The following is an 18,230-nucleotide window of genomic DNA, read 5'->3' as shown; positions in this document are numbered from 1 at the left end:
CTTCGTTCTGAACAAGTGTTACTGTTTTCTGCACAAAAGCGATTCTGCGAAGCAATGTGAACACTTCTGTTTCCCAGGCACAGAGAAGGTGCTAGCAGGGAATTCTCTGCCTGCTTTTCCCCAGTGCTCTGCAAGCTCTCCAGGACAACATAAAATCTGGGGCTCTGTGCTTTCTTTCGTTCTGAACAAGTGTTAGTGTTTTCTGCACAAAAGCGATTCTGCGAAGCAATGGGAACACTTCTGCTTCCCAGGCACAGAGAAGGTGCTAGCAGGGAATTCTCTGCCTGCTTTTCCCCAGTGCTCTGCAAGCTCTCCAGGACAACATAAAATCTGGGGCTCTGTGCTTTCTTTTGTTCTGAACAAGTGTTACTGTTTTCTGCACAAAAGCGATTCTGCGAAGCAATGGGAACACTTCTGTTTCCCAGGCACAGAGAAGGTGCTAGCAGGGAATTCTCTGCCTGCTTTTCCCCAGTGCTCTGCAAGCTCTCCAGGACAACATAAAATCTGGGGCTCTGTGCTTTCTTTTGTTCTGAACAAGTGTTACTGTTTTCTGCACAAAAGCGATTCTGCGAAGCAATGTGAACACTTCTGCTTCCCAGGCACAGAGAAGGTGCTAGCAGGGAATTCTCTGCCTGCCTTTCCCCAGTGCTCTGCAAGCTCTCCAGGACAACATAAAATCTGGGGCTCTGTGCTTTCCTTCGTTCTGAACAAGTGTTACTGTTTTCTGCACAAAAGCGATTCTGCGAAGCAATGTGAACACTTCTGTTTCCCAGGCACAGAGAAGGTGCTAGCAGGGAATTCTCTGCCTGCTTTTCCCCAGTGCTCTGCAAGCTCTCCAGGACAACATAAAATCTGGGGCTCTGTGCTTTCTTTTGTTCTGAAAAAGTGTTACTGTTGTCTGCACAAAAGCGATTCTGCGAAGCAATGTGAACACTTCTGCTTCCCAGGCACAGAGAAGGTGCTAGCAGGGAATTCTCTGCCTGCCTTTCACCAGTGCTCTGCAAGCTCTCCAGGACAACATAAAATCTGGGGCTCTGTGCTTTCTTTCGTTCTGAACAAGTGTTACTGTTTTCTGCACAAAAGCGATTCTGCGAAGCAATGTGAACACTTCTGTTTCCCAGGCACAGAGAAGGTGCTAGCAGGGAATTCTCTGCCTGCTTTTCCCCAGTGCTCTGCAAGCTCTCCAGGACAACATAAAATCTGGGGCTCTGTGCTTTCTTTCGTACTGAACAAGTGTTACTGTTTTCTGCACAAAAGCGATTCTGCGAAGCAATGTGAACACTTCTGTTTCCCAGGCACAGAGAAGGTGCTAGCAGGGAATTCTCTGCTTGCTTTTCCCCAGTGCTCTGCAAGCTCTCCAGGACAACATAAAATCTGGGGCTCTGTGCTTTCTTTCGTTCTGAACAAGTGTTACTGTTTTCTGCACAAAAGCGATTCTGCGAAGCAATGTGAACACTTCTGTTTCCTAGGCACAGAGAAGGTGCTAGCAGGGAATTCTCTGCCTGCTTTTCCCCAGTGCTCTGCAAGCTCTCCAGGACAACATAAAATCTGGGGCTCTGTGCTTTCTTTCGTTCTGAACAAGTGTTACTGTTTTCTGCACAAAAGCGATTCTGCGAAGCAATGGGAACACTTCTGTTTCCCAGGCACAGAGAAGGTGCTAGCAGGGAATTCTCTGCCTGCTTTTCCCCAGTGCTCTGCAAGCTCTCCAGGACAACATAAAATCTGGTGCTCTGTGCTTTCTTTCCTTCTGAACAAGTGTTACTGTTTTCTGCACAAAAGCGATTCTGCGAAGCAATGTGAACAGGCACAGAGAAGGTGCTAGCAGGGAATTCTCTGCCTGCCTTTCCCCAGTGATCTGCAAGCTCTCCAGGACAACAGCAAATCTGGGGCTCTGTGCTTTCTTTCGTTCTGAACAAGTGTTATTGTTTTCTGCACAAAAGCGATTCTGCGAAGCAATGTGAAGACTTCTGCTTCCCAGGCACAGAGAAGGTGCTAGCAGGGAATTCTCTGCCTGGTTTTCCCCAGTACTCTGCAAGCTCTCCAGGACAACATAAAATCTGGGGCTCTGTGCTTTCTTTCCTTCTGAACAATGTTACTGTTTTCTGCAGAAAAGCGATTCTGCCAAGCAATGTGAACACTTCTGTTTCCCAGGCACAGAGAAGGTGCTAGCAGGGAATTCTCTGCCTGCTTTTCCCCAGTGCTCTGCAAGCTCTCCAGGACAACATAAAATCTGGGGCTCTGTGCTTTCTTTCGTTCTGAACAAGTGTTACTGTTTTCTGCACAAAAGCGATTCTGCGAAGCAATGGGAACACTTCTGTTTCCCAGGCACAGAGAAGGTGCTAGCAGGGAATTCTCTGCCTGCTTTTCCCCAGTGCTCTGCAAGCTCTCCAGGACAACATAAAATCTGGGGCTCTGTGCTTTCTTTCGTACTGAACAAGTGTTACTGTTTTCTGCACAAAAGCGATTCTGCGAAGCAATGTGAACACTTCTGCTTCCCAGGCACAGAGAAGGTGCTAGCAGGGAATTCTCTGCTTGCTTTTCCCCAGTGCTCTGCAAGCTCTCCAGGACAACATAAAATCTGGGGCTCTGTGCTTTCTTTCGTTCTGAACAAGTGTTACTGTTTTCTGCACAAAAGCGATTCTGCGAAGCAATGTGAACACTTCTGTTTCCCAGGCACAGAGAAGGTGCTAGCAGGGAATTCTCTGCCTGCTTTTCCCCAGTGCTCTGCAAGCTCTCCAGGACAACATAAAATCTGGGGCTCTGTGCTTTCTTTCGTTCTGAACAAGTGTTACTGTTTTCTGCACAAAAGCGATTCTGCGAAGCAATGGGAACACTTCTGTTTCCCAGGCACAGAGAAGGTGCTAGCAGGGAATTCTCTGCCTGCTTTTCCCCAGTGCTCTGCAAGCTCTCCAGGACAACATAAATTCTGGGGCTCTGTGCTTTCTTTTGTTCTGAACAAGTGTTACTGTTTTCTGCACAAAAGCGATTCTGCGAAGCAATGTGAACACTTCTGCTTCCCAGGCACAGAGAAGGTGCTAGCAGGGAATTCTCTGCCTGCCTTTCCCCAGTGCTCTGCAAGCTCTCCAGGACAACATAAAATCTGGGGCTCTGTGCTTTCCTTCGTTCTGAACAAGTGTTACTGTTTTCTGCACAAAAGCGATTCTGCGAAGCAATGTGAACACTTCTGTTTCCCAGGCACAGAGAAGGTGCTAGCAGGGAATTCTCTGCCTGCTTTTCCCCAGTGCTCTGCAAGCTCTCCAGGACAACATAAAATCTGGGGCTCTGTGCTTTCTTTCGTTCTGAACAAGTGTTAGTGTTTTCTGCACAAAAGCGATTCTGCGAAGCAATGGGAACACTTCTGTTTCCCAGGCACAGAGAAGGTGCTAGCAGGGAATTCTCTGCCTGCTTTTCCCCAGTGCTCTGCAAGCTCTCCAGGACAACATAAAATCTGGGGCTCTGTGCTTTCTTTTGTTCTGAACAAGTGTTACTGTTTTCTGCACAAAAGCGATTCTGCGAAGCAATGTGAACACTTCTGCTTCCCAGGCACAGAGAAGGTGCTAGCAGGGAATTCTCTGCTTGCTTTTCCCCAGTGCTCTGCAAGCTCTCCAGGACAACATAAAATCTGGGGCTCTGTGCTTTCTTTCGTTCTGAACAAGTGTTACTGTTTTCTGCACAAAAGCGATTCTGCGAAGCAATGTGAACACTTCTGTTTCCCAGGCACAGAGAAGGTGCTAGCAGGGAATTCTCTGCCTGCCTTTCCCCAGTGCTCTGCAAGCTCTCCAGGACAACATAAAATCTGGGGCTCTGTGCTTTCTTTCGTTCTGAACAAGTGTTACTCTTTTCTGCACAAAAGCGATTCTGCGAAGCAATGGGAACACTTCTGTTTCCCAGGCACAGAGAAGGTGCTAGCAGGGAATTCTCTGCCTGCTTTTCCCCAGTGCTCTGCAAGCTCTCCAGGACAACATAAAATCTGGGGCTCTGTGCTTTCTTTTGTTCTGAACAAGTGTTACTGTTTTCTGCACAAAAGCGATTCTGCGAAGCAATGTGAACACTTCTGCTTCCCAGGCACAGAGAAGGTGCTAGCAGGGAATTCTCTGCCTGCCTTTCCCCAGTGCTCTGCAAGCTCTCCAGGACAACATAAAATCTGGGGCTCTGTGCTTTCCTTCGTTCTGAACAAGTGTTACTGTTTTCTGCACAAAAGCGATTCTGCGAAGCAATGTGAACACTTCTGTTTCCCAGGCACAGAGAAGGTGCTAGCAGGGAATTCTCTGCCTGCTTTTCCCCAGTGCTCTGCAAGCTCTCCAGGACAACATAAAATCTGGGGCTCTGTGCTTTCTTTTGTTCTGAAAAAGTGTTACTGTTGTCTGCACAAAAGCGATTCTGCGAAGCAATGTGAACACTTCTGCTTCCCAGGCACAGAGAAGGTGCTAGCAGGGAATTCTCTGCCTGCCTTTCACCAGTGCTCTGCAAGCTCTCCAGGACAACATAAAATCTGGGGCTCTGTGCTTTCTTTCGTTCTGAACAAGTGTTACTGTTTTCTGCACAAAAGCGATTCTGCGAAGCAATGTGAACACTTCTGTTTCCCAGGCACAGAGAAGGTGCTAGCAGGGAATTCTCTGCCTGCTTTTCCCCAGTGCTCTGCAAGCTCTCCAGGACAACATAAAATCTGGGGCTCTGTGCTTTCTTTCGTACTGAACAAGTGTTACTGTTTTCTGCACAAAAGCGATTCTGCGAAGCAATGTGAACACTTCTGTTTCCTAGGCACAGAGAAGGTGCTAGCAGGGAATTCTCTGCCTGCTTTTCCCCAGTGCTCTGCAAGCTCTCCAGGACAACATAAAATCTGGGGCTCTGTGCTTTCTTTCGTTCTGAACAAGTGTTACTGTTTTCTGCACAAAAGCGATTCTGCGAAGCAATGGGAACACTTCTGTTTCCCAGGCACAGAGAAGGTGCTAGCAGGGAATTCTCTGCCTGCTTTTCCCCAGTGCTCTGCAAGCTCTCCAGGACAACATAAAATCTGGTGCTCTGTGCTTTCTTTCCTTCTGAACAAGTGTTACTGTTTTCTGCACAAAAGCGATTCTGCGAAGCAATGTGAACAGGCACAGAGAAGGTGCTAGCAGGGAATTCTCTGCCTGCCTTTCCCCAGTGATCTGCAAGCTCTCCAGGACAACAGCAAATCTGGGGCTCTGTGCTTTCTTTCGTTCTGAACAAGTGTTATTGTTTTCTGCACAAAAGCGATTCTGCGAAGCAATGTGAAGACTTCTGCTTCCCAGGCACAGAGAAGGTGCTAGCAGGGAATTCTCTGCCTGGTTTTCCCCAGTACTCTGCAAGCTCTCCAGCACAACATAAAATATGGGGCTCTGTGCTTTCTTTCCTTCTGAACAAGTGTTACTGTTTTCTGCACAAAAGCGATTCTGCCAAGCAATGTGAACACTTCTGTTTCCCAGGCACAGAGAAGGTGCTAGCAGGGAATTCTCTGCCTGCTTTTCCCCAGTGCTCTGCAAGCTCTCCAGGACAACATAAAATCTGGGGCTCTGTGCTTTCTTTCGTTCTGAACAAGTGTTAGTGTTTTCTGCACAAAAGCGATTCTGCGAAGCAATGGGAACACTTCTGTTTCCCAGGCACAGAGAAGGTGCTAGCAGGGAATTCTCTGCCTGCTTTTCCCCAGTGCTCTGCAAGCTCTCCAGGACAACATAAAATCTGGGGCTCTGTGCTTTCTTTCGTACTGAACAAGTGTTACTGTTTTCTGCACAAAAGCGATTCTGCGAAGCAATGTGAACACTTCTGCTTCCCAGGCACAGAGAAGGTGCTAGCAGGGAATTCTCTGCTTGCTTTTCCCCAGTGCTCTGCAAGCTCTCCAGGACAACATAAAATCTGGGGCTCTGTGCTTTCTTTTGTTCTGAACAAGTGTTACTGTTTTCTGCACAAAAGCGATTCTGCGAAGCAATGTGAACACTTCTGTTTCCCAGGCACAGAGAAGGTGCTAGCAGGGAATTCTCTGCCTGCTTTTCCCCAGTGCTCTGCAAGCTCTCCAGGACAACATAAAATCTGGGGCTCTGTGCTTTCTTTCGTTCTGAACAAGTGTTACTGTTTTCTGCACAAAAGCGATTCTGCGAAGCAATGGGAACACTTCTGTTTCCCAGGCACAGAGAAGGTGCTAGCAGGGAATTCTCTGCCTGCTTTTCCCCAGTGCTCTGCAAGCTCTCCAGGACAACATAAATTCTGGGGCTCTGTGCTTTCTTTTGTTCTGAACAAGTGTTACTGTTTTCTGCACAAAAGCGATTCTGCGAAGCAATGTGAACACTTCTGCTTCCCAGGCACAGAGAAGGTGCTAGCAGGGAATTCTCTGCCTGCCTTTCCCCAGTGCTCTGCAAGCTCTCCAGGACAACATAAAATCTGGGGCTCTGTGCTTTCCTTCGTTCTGAACAAGTGTTACTGTTTTCTGCACAAAAGCGATTCTGCGAAGCAATGTGAACACTTCTGTTTCCCAGGCACAGAGAAGGTGCTAGCAGGGAATTCTCTGCCTGCTTTTCCCCAGTGCTCTGCAAGCTCTCCAGGACAACATAAAATCTGGGGCTCTGTGCTTTCTTTTGTTCTGAAAAAGTGTTACTGTTGTCTGCACAAAAGCGATTCTGCGAAGCAATGTGAACACTTCTGCTTCCCAGGCACAGAGAAGGTGCTAGCAGGGAATTCTCTGCCTGCCTTTCACCAGTGCTCTGCAAGCTCTCCAGGACAACATAAAATCTGGGGCTCTGTGCTTTCTTTCGTTCTGAACAAGTGTTACTGTTTTCTGCACAAAAGCGATTCTGCCAAGCAATGTGAACACTTCTGCTTCCCAGGCACAGAGAAGGTGCTAGCAGGGAATTCTCTGCTTGCTTTTCCCCAGTGCTCTGCAAGCTCTCTAGGACAACATAAAATCTGGGGCTCTGTGCTTTCTTTCGTTCTGAACAAGTGTTACTGTTTTCTGCACAAAAGCGATTCTGCGAAGCAATGTGAACACTTCTGTTTCCCAGGCACAGAGAAGGTGCTAGCAGGGAATTCTCTGCCTGCCTTTCCCCAGTGCTCTGCAAGCTCTCCAGGACAACATAAAATCTGGGGCTCTGTGCTTTCTTTCGTTCTGAACAAGTGTTACTCTTTTCTGCACAAAAGCGATTCTGCGAAGCAATGGGAACACTTCTGTTTCCCAGGCACAGAGAAGGTGCTAGCAGGGAATTCTCTGCCTGCTTTTCCCCAGTGCTCTGCAAGCTCTCCAGGACAACATAAATTCTGGGGCTCTGTGCTTTCTTTTGTTCTGAACAAGTGTTACTGTTTTCTGCACAAAAGCGATTCTGCGAAGCAATGTGAACACTTCTGCTTCCCAGGCACAGAGAAGGTGCTAGCAGGGAATTCTCTGCCTGCCTTTCCCCAGTGCTCTGCAAGCTCTCCAGGACAACATAAAATCTGGGGCTCTGTGCTTTCCTTCGTTCTGAACAAGTGCTACTGTTTTCTGCACAAAAGCGATTCTGCTAAGCAATGTGAACACTTCTGTTTCCCAGGCACAGAGAAGGTGCTAGCAGGGAATTCTCTGCCTGCTTTTCCCCAGTGCTCTGCAAGCTCTCCAGGACAACATAAAATCTGGGGCTCTGTGCTTTCTTTTGTTCTGAAAAAGTGTTACTGTTGTCTGCACAAAAGCGATTCTGCGAAGCAATGTGAACACTTCTGCTTCCCAGGCACAGAGAAGGTGCTAGCAGGGAATTCTCTGCCTGCCTTTCACCAGTGCTCTGCAAGCTCTCCAGGACAACATAAAATCTGGGGCTCTGTGCTTTCTTTCGTTCTGAACAAGTGTTACTGTTTTCTGCACAAAAGCGATTCTGCGAAGCAATGTGAACACTTCTGTTTCACAGGCACAGAGAAGGTGCTAGCAGGGAATTCTCTGCCTGCTTTTCCCCAGTGCTCTGCAAGCTCTCCAGGACAACATAAAATCTGGGGCTCTGTGCTTTCTTTCGTACTGAACAAGTGTTACTGTTTTCTGCACAAAAGCGATTCTGCGAAGCAATGTGAACACTTCTGCTTCCCAGGCACAGAGAAGGTGCTAGCAGGGAATTCTCTGCCTGCTTTTCCCCAGTGCTCTGCAAGCTCTCCAGGACAACATAAATTCTGGGGCTCTGTGCTTTCTTTTGTTCTGAACAAGTGTTACTGTTTTCTGCACAAAAGCGATTCTGCGAAGCAATGTGAACACTTCTGCTTCCCAGGCACAGAGAAGGTGCTAGCAGGGAATTCTCTGCCTGCCTTTCCCCAGTGCTCTGCAAGCTCTCCAGGACAACATAAAATCTGGGGCTCTGTGCTTTCCTTCGTTCTGAACAAGTGTTACTGTTTTCTGCACAAAAGCGATTCTGCGAAGCAATGTGAACACTTCTGTTTCCCAGGCACAGAGAAGGTGCTAGCAGGGAATTCTCTGCCTGCTTTTCCCCAGTGCTCTGCAAGCTCTCCAGGACAACATAAAATCTGGGGCTCTGTGCTTTCTTTTGTTCTGAAAAAGTGTTACTGTTGTCTGCACAAAAGCGATTCTGCGAAGCAATGTGAACACTTCTGCTTCCCAGGCACAGAGAAGGTGCTAGCAGGGAATTCTCTGCCTGCCTTTCACCAGTGCTCTGCAAGCTCTCCAGGACAACATAAAATCTGGGGCTCTGTGCTTTCTTTCGTTCTGAACAAGTGTTACTGTTTTCTGCACAAAAGCGATTCTGCGAAGCAATGTGAACACTTCTGTTTCCCAGGCACAGAGAAGGTGCTAGCAGGGAATTCTCTGCCTGCCTTTCCCCAGTGCTCTGCAAGCTCTCCAGGACAACATAAAATCTGGGGCTCTGTGCTTTCTTTCGTTCTGAACAAGTGTTACTCTTTTCTGCACAAAAGCGATTCTGCGAAGCAATGGGAACACTTCTGTTTCCCAGGCACAGAGAAGGTGCTAGCAGGGAATTCTCTGCCTGCTTTTCCCCAGTACTCTGCAAGCTCTCCAGGACAACATAAATTCTGGGGCTCTGTGCTTTCTTTTGTTCTGAACAAGTGTTACTGTTTTCTGCACAAAAGCGATTCTGCGAAGCAATGTGAACACTTCTGCTTCCCAGGCACAGAGAAGGTGCTAGCAGGGAATTCTCTGCCTGCCTTTCCCCAGTGCTCTGCAAGCTCTCCAGGACAACATAAAATCTGGGGCTCTGTGCTTTCCTTCGTTCTGAACAAGTGCTACTGTTTTCTGCACAAAAGCGATTCTGCGAAGCAATGTGAACACTTCTGTTTCCCAGGCACAGAGAAGGTGCTAGCAGGGAATTCTCTGCCTGCTTTTCCCCAGTGCTCTGCAAGCTCTCCAGGACAACATAAAATCTGGGGCTCTGTGCTTTCTTTTGTTCTGAAAAAGTGTTACTGTTGTCTGCACAAAAGCGATTCTGCGAAGCAATGTGAACACTTCTGCTTCCCAGGCACAGAGAAGGTGCTAGCAGGGAATTCTCTGCCTGCCTTTCACCAGTGCTCTGCAAGCTCTCCAGGACAACATAAAATCTGGGGCTCTGTGCTTTCTTTCGTTCTGAACAAGTGTTACTGTTTTCTGCACAAAAGCGATTCTGCGAAGCAATGTGAACACTTCTGTTTCACAGGCACAGAGAAGGTGCTAGCAGGGAATTCTCTGCCTGCTTTTCCCCAGTGCTCTGCAAGCTCTCCAGGACAACATAAAATCTGGGGCTCTGTGCTTTCTTTCGTACTGAACAAGTGTTACTGTTTTCTGCACAAAAGCGATTCTGCGAAGCAATGTGAACACTTCTGCTTCCCAGGCACAGAGAAGGTGCTAGCAGGGAATTCTCTGCTTGCTTTTCCCCAGTGCTCTGCAAGCTCTCCAGGACAACATAAAATCTGGGGCTCTGTGCTTTCTTTCGTTCTGAACAAGTGTTACTGTTTTCTGCACAAAAGCGATTCTGCGAAGCAATGTGAACACTTCTGTTTCCTAGGCACAGAGAAGGTGCTAGCAGGGAATTCTCTGCCTGCTTTTCCCCAGTGCTCTGCAAGCTCTCCAGGACAACATAAAATCTGGGGCTCTGTGCTTTCTTTCGTTCTGAACAAGTGTTACTGTTTTCTGCACAAAAGCGATTCTGCGAAGCAATGGGAACACTTCTGTTTCCCAGGCACAGAGAAGGTGCTAGCAGGGAATTCTCTGCCTGCTTTTCCCCAGTGCTCTGCAAGCTCTCCAGGACAACATAAAATCTGGGTTCTGTGCTTTCTTTCGTACTGAACAAGTGTTACTGTTTTCTGCACAAAAGCGATTCTGCGAAGCAATGTGAACACTTCTGCTTCCCAGGCACAGAGAAGGTGCTAGCAGGGAATTCTCTGCTTGCTTTTCCCCAGTGCTCTGCAAGCTCTCCAGGACAACATAAAATCTGGGGCTCTGTGCTTTCTTTCGTTCTGAACAAGTGTTACTGTTTTCTGCACAAAAGCGATTCTGCGAAGCAATGGGAACACTTCTGCTTCCCAGGCACAGAGAAGGTGCTAGCAGGGAATTCTCTGCCTGCCTTTCCCCAGTGCTCTGCAAGCTCTCCAGGACAACATAAAATCTGGGGCTCTGTGCTTTCTTTTGTTCTGAACAAGTGTTACTGTTTTCTGCACAAAAGTGATTCTGCGAAGCAATGTGAACACTTCTGCTTCCCAGTCACATAGAAGGTGCTAGCAGGGAATTCTCTGCCTGCCTTTCCCCAGTGCTCTGCAAGCTCTCCAGGACAACATAAAATCTGGGGCTCTGTGCTTTCTTTCGTCTCAACAAGTGTTACTGTTTTCTGCACAAAAGCGATTCTGCGAAGCAATGTGAACAGGCACAGAGAAGGTGCTAGCAGGGAATTCTCTGCCTGCCTTTCCCCAGTGCTCTGCAAGCTCTCCAGGACAACATAAAATCTGGGGCTCTGTGCTTTCTTTCGTTCTGAACAAGTGTTACTGTTTTCTGCACAAAAGCGATTCTGCGAAGCAATGGGAACACTTCTCTTTCCCAGGCAGAGAGAAGGTGCTAGCAGGGAATTCTCTGCCTGCTTTTCCCCAGTACTCTGCAAGCTCTCCAGGACAACATAGAATCTGGGGCTCTGTGCTTTGTTTCGTTCTGAACAAGTGTTATTGTTTTCTGCACAAAAGCGATTCTGCGAAGCAATGTGAACACTTCTGCTTCCCAGGCACAGAGAAGGTGCTAGCAGGGAATTTTCTGCCTGCCTTTCCCCAGTGCTCTGCACGCTCTGCAGGACAACATAAAATCTGGGGCTCTGTGCTTTCTTTCGTTCTGAACAAGTGTTACTGTTTTCTGCACAAAAGCGATTCTGCGAAGCAATGGGAACACTTCTGTTTCCCAGGCACAGAGAAGGTGCTAGCAGGGAATTCTCTGCTTGCTTTTCCCCAGTGCTCTGCAAGCTCTCCAGGACAACATAAAATCTGGGGCTCTGTGCTTTCTTTCGTTCTGAACAAGTGTTATTGTTTTCTGCACAAAAGCGATTCTGCGAAGCAATGTGAACACTTCTGCTTCCCAGGCACAGAGAAGGTGCTAGCAGGGAATTCTCTGCCTGCCTTTCCCCAGTGCTCTGCAAGCTCTCCAGGACAACATAAAATCTGGGGCTCTGTGCTTTCTTTCGTCTGAACAAGTGTTACTGTTTTCTGCACAAAAGCGATTCTGCGAAGCAATGTGAACACTTCTGTTTCCCAGGCACAGAGAAGGTGCTAGCAGGGAATTCTCTGCCTGCTTTTCCCCAGTGCTCTGCAAGCTCTCCAGGACAACATAAAATCTGGGGCTCTGTGCTTTCTTTCGTCTGAACAAGTGTTACTGTTTTCTGCACAAAAGCGATTCTGCGAAGCAATGTGAACACTTCTGTTTCCCAGGCACAGAGAAGGTGCTAGCAGGGAATTCTCTGCCTGCTTTTCCCCAGTGCTCTGCAAGCTCTCCAGGACAACATAAAATCTGGGGCTCTGTGCTTTCTTTCGTTCTGAACAAGTGTTAGTGTTTTCTGCACAAAAGCGATTCTGCGAAGCAATGTGAACACTTCTGTTTCCCAGGCACAGAGAAGGTGCTAGCAGGGAATTCTCTGCCTGCTTTTCCCCAGTACTCTGCAAGCTCTCCAGGACAACATAAAATCTGGGGCTCTGTGCTTTCTTTCTTTCTGAACAAGTGTTACTGTTTTCTGCACAAAAGCGATTCTGCGAAGGAATGTGAACAGGCACAGAGAAGGTGCTAGCAGGGAATTCTCTGCCTGCCTTTCCCCAGTGCTCTGCAAGCTCTCCAGGACAACATAAAATCTGGGGCTCTGTGCTTTCTTTCGTCTCAACAAGTGTTACTGTTTTCTGCACAAAAGCGATTCTGCGAAGCAATGTGAACAGGCACAGAGAAGGTGCTAGCAGGGAATTCTCTGCCTGCCTTTCCCCAGTGCTCTGCAAGCTCTCCAGGACAACATAAAATCTGGGGCTCTGTGCTTTCTTTCGTTCTGAACAAGTGTTACTGTTTTCTGCACAAAAGCGATTCTGCGAAGCAATGGGAACACTTCTCTTTACCAGGCACAGAGAAGGTGCTAGCAGGGAATTCTCTGCCTGCTTTTCCCCAGTGCTCTGCAAGCTCTCCAGGACAACATAAAATCTGGTGCTCTGTGCTTTCTTTCCTTCTGAACAAGTGTTACTGTTTTCTGCACAAAAGCGATTCTGCGAAGCAATGTGAACAGGCACAGAGAAGGTGCTAGCAGGGAATTCTCTGCCTGCCTTTCCCCAGTGATCTGCAAGCTCTCCAGGACAACAGCAAATCTGGGGCTCTGTGCTTTCTTTCGTTCTGAACAAGTGTTACTCTTTTCTGCACAAAAGCGATTCTGCGAAGCAATGTGAAGACTTCTGCTTCCCAGGCACAGAGAAGGTGCTAGCAGGGAATTCTCTGCCTGGTTTTCCCCAGTACTCTGCAAGCTCTCCAGCACAACATAAAATATGGGGCTCTGTGCTTTCTTTCCTTCTGAACAAGTGTTACTGTTTTCTGCACAAAAGCGATACTGCTAAGAAATGTGAACACTTCTGCTTCCCAGGCACAGAGAAGGTGCTAGCAGGGAATTCTCTGCCTGCCTTTCCCCAGTGCTCTGCAAGCTCTCCAGGACAACATAAAATCTGGGGCTCTGTGCTTTCCTTCGTTCTGAACAAGTGTTATTGTTTTCTGCACAAAAGCGATTCTGCGAAGCAATGTGAACACTTCTGCTTCCCAGGCACAGAGAAGGTGCTAGCAGGGAATTCTCTGCCTGCCTTTCCCCAGTGCTCTGCAAGCTCTCCAGGACAACATAAAATCTGGGGCTCTGTGCTTTCTTTCGTTCTGAACAAGTGTTACTGTTTTCTGCAGAAAAGCGATTCTGCCAAGCAATGTGAACACTTCTGTTTCCCAGGCACAGAGAATGTGCTAGCAGGGAATTCTCTGCCTGCCTTTCCCCAGTGCTCTGCAAGCTCTCCAGGACAACATAAAATCTGGGGCTCTGTGCTTTCTTTCGTCTGAACAAGTGTTACTGTTTTCTGCACAAAAGCGATTCTGCGAAGCAATGGGAACACTTCTGTTTCCCAGGCACAGAGAAGGTGCTAGCAGGGAATTCTCTGCCTGCTTTTCCCCAGTGCTCTGCAAGCTCTCCAGGACAACATAAAATCTGGGGCTCTGTGCTTTCTTTCGTACTGAACAAGTGTTACTGTTTTCTGCACAAAAGCGATTCTGCGAAGCAATGTGAACACTTCTGCTTCCCAGGCACAGAGAAGGTGCTAGCAGGGAATTCTCTGCTTGCTTTTCCCCAGTGCTCTGCAAGCTCTCCAGGACAACATAAAATCTGGGGCTCTGTGCTTTCTTTCGTTCTGAACAAGTGTTATTGTTTTATGCACAAAAGCGATTCTGCGAAGCAATGTGAAGACTTCTGCTTCCCAGGCACAGAGAAGGTGCTAGTAGGAAATTCTCTGCCTGCCTTTCCCCAGTGCTCTGCAAGCTCTCCAGGACAACATAAAATCTGGGGCTCTGTGCTTTCTTTTGTTCTGAACAAGTGTTACTGTTTTCTGCACAAAAGCGATTCTGCGAAGCAAAGTGAACACTTCTGCTTCCCAGGCACAGAGAAGGTGCTAGCAGGGAATTCTCTGACTGCCTTTCCCCAGTGCTCTGCAAGCTCTCCAGGACAACATAAAATCTGGGGCTCTGTGCTTTCTTTCGTTCTGAACAAGTGTTACTGTTTTCTGCACAAAAGCGATTCTGCGAAGCAATGTGAACACTTCTGCTTCCCAGGCACAGAGAAGGTGCTAGCAGGGAATTCTCTGCCTGCCTTTCCCCAGTGCTCTGCAAGCTCTGCAGGACAACAGCAAATCTGGGGCTCTGTGCTTTCTTTCGTCTGAACAAGTGTTACTGTTTTCTGCACAAAAGCGATTCTGCGAAGAAATGTGAACAGGCACAGAGAAGGTGCTAGCAGGGAATTCTCTGCCTGCCTTTCCCCAGTGCTCTGCAAGCTCTCCAGGACAACATAAAATCTGGGGCTCTGTGCTTTCTTTCGTTCTGAACAAGTGTTAGTGTTTTCTGCACAAAAGCGATTCTGCGAAGCAATGTGAACACTTCTGCTTCCCAGGCACAGAGAAGGTGCTAGCAGGGAATTCTCTGCCTGCTTTTCCCCAGTGCTCTGCAAGCTCTCCAGGACAACATAAAATCTGGGGCTCTGTGCTTTCTTTTGTTCTGAAAAAGTGTTACTGTTGTCTGCACAAAAGCGATTCTGCCAAGCAATGTGAACACTTCTGCTTCCCAGGCACAGAGAAGGTGCTAGCAGGAAATTCTCTGCCTGCCTTTCCCCAGTGCTCTGCAAGCTCTCCAGGACAACATAGAATCTGGGGCTCTGTGCTTTCTTTTGTTCTGAACAAGTGTTACTGTTTTCTGCACAAAAGCGATTCTGCGAAGCAATGTGAAGACTTCTGTTTCCCAGGCACAGAGAAGGTGCTAGCAGGGAATTCTCTGCCTGCTTTTCCCCAGTGCTCTGCAAGCTGTCCAGCACAACATAAAATCTGGGGCTCTGTGCTTTCTTTTGTTCTGAACAAGTGTTACTGTTTTCTGCACAAAAGCGATTCTGCGAAGCAATGGGAACACTTCTCTTTCCCAGGCACAGAGAAGGTGCTAGCAGGGAATTCTCTGCCTGCTTTTCCCCAGTGCTCTGCAAGCTGTCCAGCACAACATAAAATCTGGGGCTCTGTGCTTTCTTTCTTTCTGAACAAGTGCTAATGTTTTCTGCACAAAAGCGATTCTGCGAAGGAATGTGAACAGGCACAGAGAAGGTGCTAGCAGGGAATTCTCTGCCTGCCTTTCCCCAGTGCTCTGCAAGCTCTCCAGGACAACACCAAATCTGGGGCTCTGTGCTTTCTTTCGTTCTGAACAAGTGTTACTGTTTTCTGCACAAAAGCGATTCTGCGAAGCAATGTGAAGACTTCTGTTTCCCAGGCACAGAGAACGTGCTAGCAGGGAATTCTCTGCCTGCTTTTCCCCAGTGCTCTGCAAGCTCTCCGGGACAACATAAAATCTGGGGCTCTGTGCTTTCTTTCGTTCTGAACAAGTGTTAATGTTTTCTGAACAAAAGCGATTCTGCGAAGCAATGGGAACACTTCTGCTTCCCAGGCACAGAGAAGGTGCTAGCAGGGAATTCTCTGCCTGCCTTTCCCCAGTGCTCTGCAAGCTCTCCAGGACAACATAAAATCTGGGGCTCTGTGCTTTCTTTCGTCTGAACAAGTGTTACTGTTTTCTGCAAAAAAGCGATTCTGCGAAGCAATGTGAACACTTCTGTTTCCCAGGCACAGAGAAGGTGCTAGCAGGGAATTCTCTGCCTGCTTTTCCCCAGTGCTCTGCAAGCTCTCCAGGACAACATAAAATCTGGGGCTCTGTGCTTTCTTTTGTTCTGAACAAGTGTTACTGTTTTCTGCACAAAAGCGATTCTGCGAAGCAATGTGAACACTTCTGCTTCCCAGGCACAGAGAAGGTGCTAGCAGGGAATTCTCTGCCTGCCTTTCCCCAGTGCTCTGCAAGCTCTCCAGGACAACATAAAATCTGGGGCTCTGTGCTTTCTTTCGTTCTGAACAAGTGTTACTGTTTTCTGCAGAAAAGTGATTCTGCGAAGCAATGTGAACACTTCTGCTTCCCAGGCACAGAGAAGGTGCTAGCAGGGAATTCTCTGCCTGCCTTTCCCCAGTGCTCTGCAAGCTCTCCAGGACAACATAAAATCTGGGGCTCTGTGCTTTCTTTCGTTCTGAACAAGTGTTACTGTTTTCTGCACAAAAGCGATTCTGCGAAGGAATGTGAACAGGCACAGAGAATGTGCTAGCAGGGAATTCTCTGCCTGCCTTTCCCCAGTGCTCTGCAAGCTCTCCAGGACAACATAAAATCTGGGGCTCTGTGCTTTCTTTTGTTCTGAAGAAGTGTTACTGTTTTCTGCACAAAAGCGATTCTGCGAAGCAATGTGAACACTTCTGCTTCCAAGGCACAGAGAAGGTGCTAGCAGGGAATTCTCTGCCTGCTTTTCCCCAGTACTCTGCAAGCTCTCCAGGACAACATAAAATATGGGGCTCTGTGCTTTCTTTCCTTCTGAACAAGTGTTACTGTTTTCTGCACAAAAGCGATACTGCTAAGAAATGTGAACACTTCTGTTTCCCAGGCACAGAGAAGGTGCTAGCAGGGAATTCTCTGCCTGCCTTTCCCCAGTGCTCTGCAAGCTCTCCAGGACAACATAGAATCTGGGGCTCTGTGCTTTCTTTCGTTCTGAACAAGTGTTACTGTTTTCTGCACAAAAGCGATTCTGCGAAGGAATGTGAACAGGCACAGAGAAGGTGCTAGCAGGGAATTCTCTGCCTGCCTTTCCCCAGTGCTCTGCAAGCTCTCCAGGACAACATAGAATCTGGGGCTCTGTGCTTTCTTTCGTTCTGAACAAGTGTTACTGTTTTCTGCACAAAAGCGATTCTGCGAAGCAATGTGAACACTTCTGCTTCCCAGGCACAGAGAAGGTGCTAGCAAGGAATTCTCTGCCTGCCTTTCCCCAGTGCTCTGCAAGCTCTCCAGCACAACATAAAATCTGGGGCTCTGTGCTTTCTTTCGTTCTGAACAAGTGTTAATGTTGTCTGCACAAAAGCGATTCTGCCAAGCAATGTGAACACTTCTGCTTCCCAGGCACAGAGAAGGTGCTAGCAGGAAATTCTCTGCCTGCCTTTCCCCAGTGCTCTACAAGCTCTCCAGGACAACATAGAATCTGGGGCTCTGTGCTTTCTTTTGTTCTGAACAAGTGTTAGTGTTTTCTGCACAAAAGCGATTCTGCGAAGCAATGTGAAGACTTCTGCTTCCCAGGCACAGAGAAGGTGCTAGCAGGGAATTCTCTGCCTGCCTTTCCCCAGTGCTCTGCAAGCTCTCCAGGACAACATAAAATCTGGGGCTCTGTGCTTTCTTTCGTCTGAACAAGTGTTACTGTTTTCTGCACAAAAGCGATTCTGCGAAATAATGTGAACAGGCACAGAGAAGGTGCTAGCAGGGAATTCTCTGCCTGCTTTTCCCCAGTGCTCTGCAAGCTCTCCAGGACAACATAAAATCTGGGGCTCTGTGCTTTCTTTCGTTCTGAACAAGTGTTACTGTTTTCTGCACAAAAGCGATTCTGCCAAGCAATGTGAACACTTCTGCTTCCCAGGCACAGAGAAGGTGCTAGCAGGGAATTCTCTGCCTGCTTTTCCCCAGTGCTCTGCAAGCTCTCCAGGACAACATAAAATCTGGGGCTCTGTGCTTTCTTTTGTACTGAAAAAGTGTTACTGTTGTCTGCACAAAAGCGATTCTGCCAAGCAATGTGAACACTTCTGCTTCCCAGGCAAAGAGAAGGTGCTAGCAGGGAATTCTCTGCCTGCCTTTCCCCAGTGCTCTGCAAGCTCTCCAGGACAACATAGAATCTGGGGCTCTGTGCTTTCTTTTGTTCTGAACAAGTTTTACTGTTTTCTGCACAAAAGCGATTCTGCGAAGCAATGTGAAGACTTCTGCTTCCCAGGCACAGAGAAGGTGCTAGCAGGGAATTCTCTGCCTGCTTTTCCCCAGTGCTCTGCAAGCTCTCCAGGACAACATAAAATCTGGGGCTCTGTGCTTTCTTTTGTTCTGAACAAGTGTTACTGTTTTCTGCACAAAAGCGATTCTGCGAAGGAATGTGAACAGGCACAGAGAAGGTGCTAGCAGGGAATTCTCTGCCTGCTTTTCCCCAGTG

This window comes from Strix uralensis, unplaced genomic scaffold (genome assembly GCF_047716275.1).
Source record: "Strix uralensis isolate ZFMK-TIS-50842 unplaced genomic scaffold, bStrUra1 scaffold_37, whole genome shotgun sequence".
In the NCBI taxonomy this organism is placed as follows: Eukaryota; Metazoa; Chordata; class Aves; order Strigiformes; family Strigidae; genus Strix; species Strix uralensis.
The sequence above is the reverse complement of the archived record's forward strand: the minus strand, read 5'-3'. Positions refer to the sequence as shown.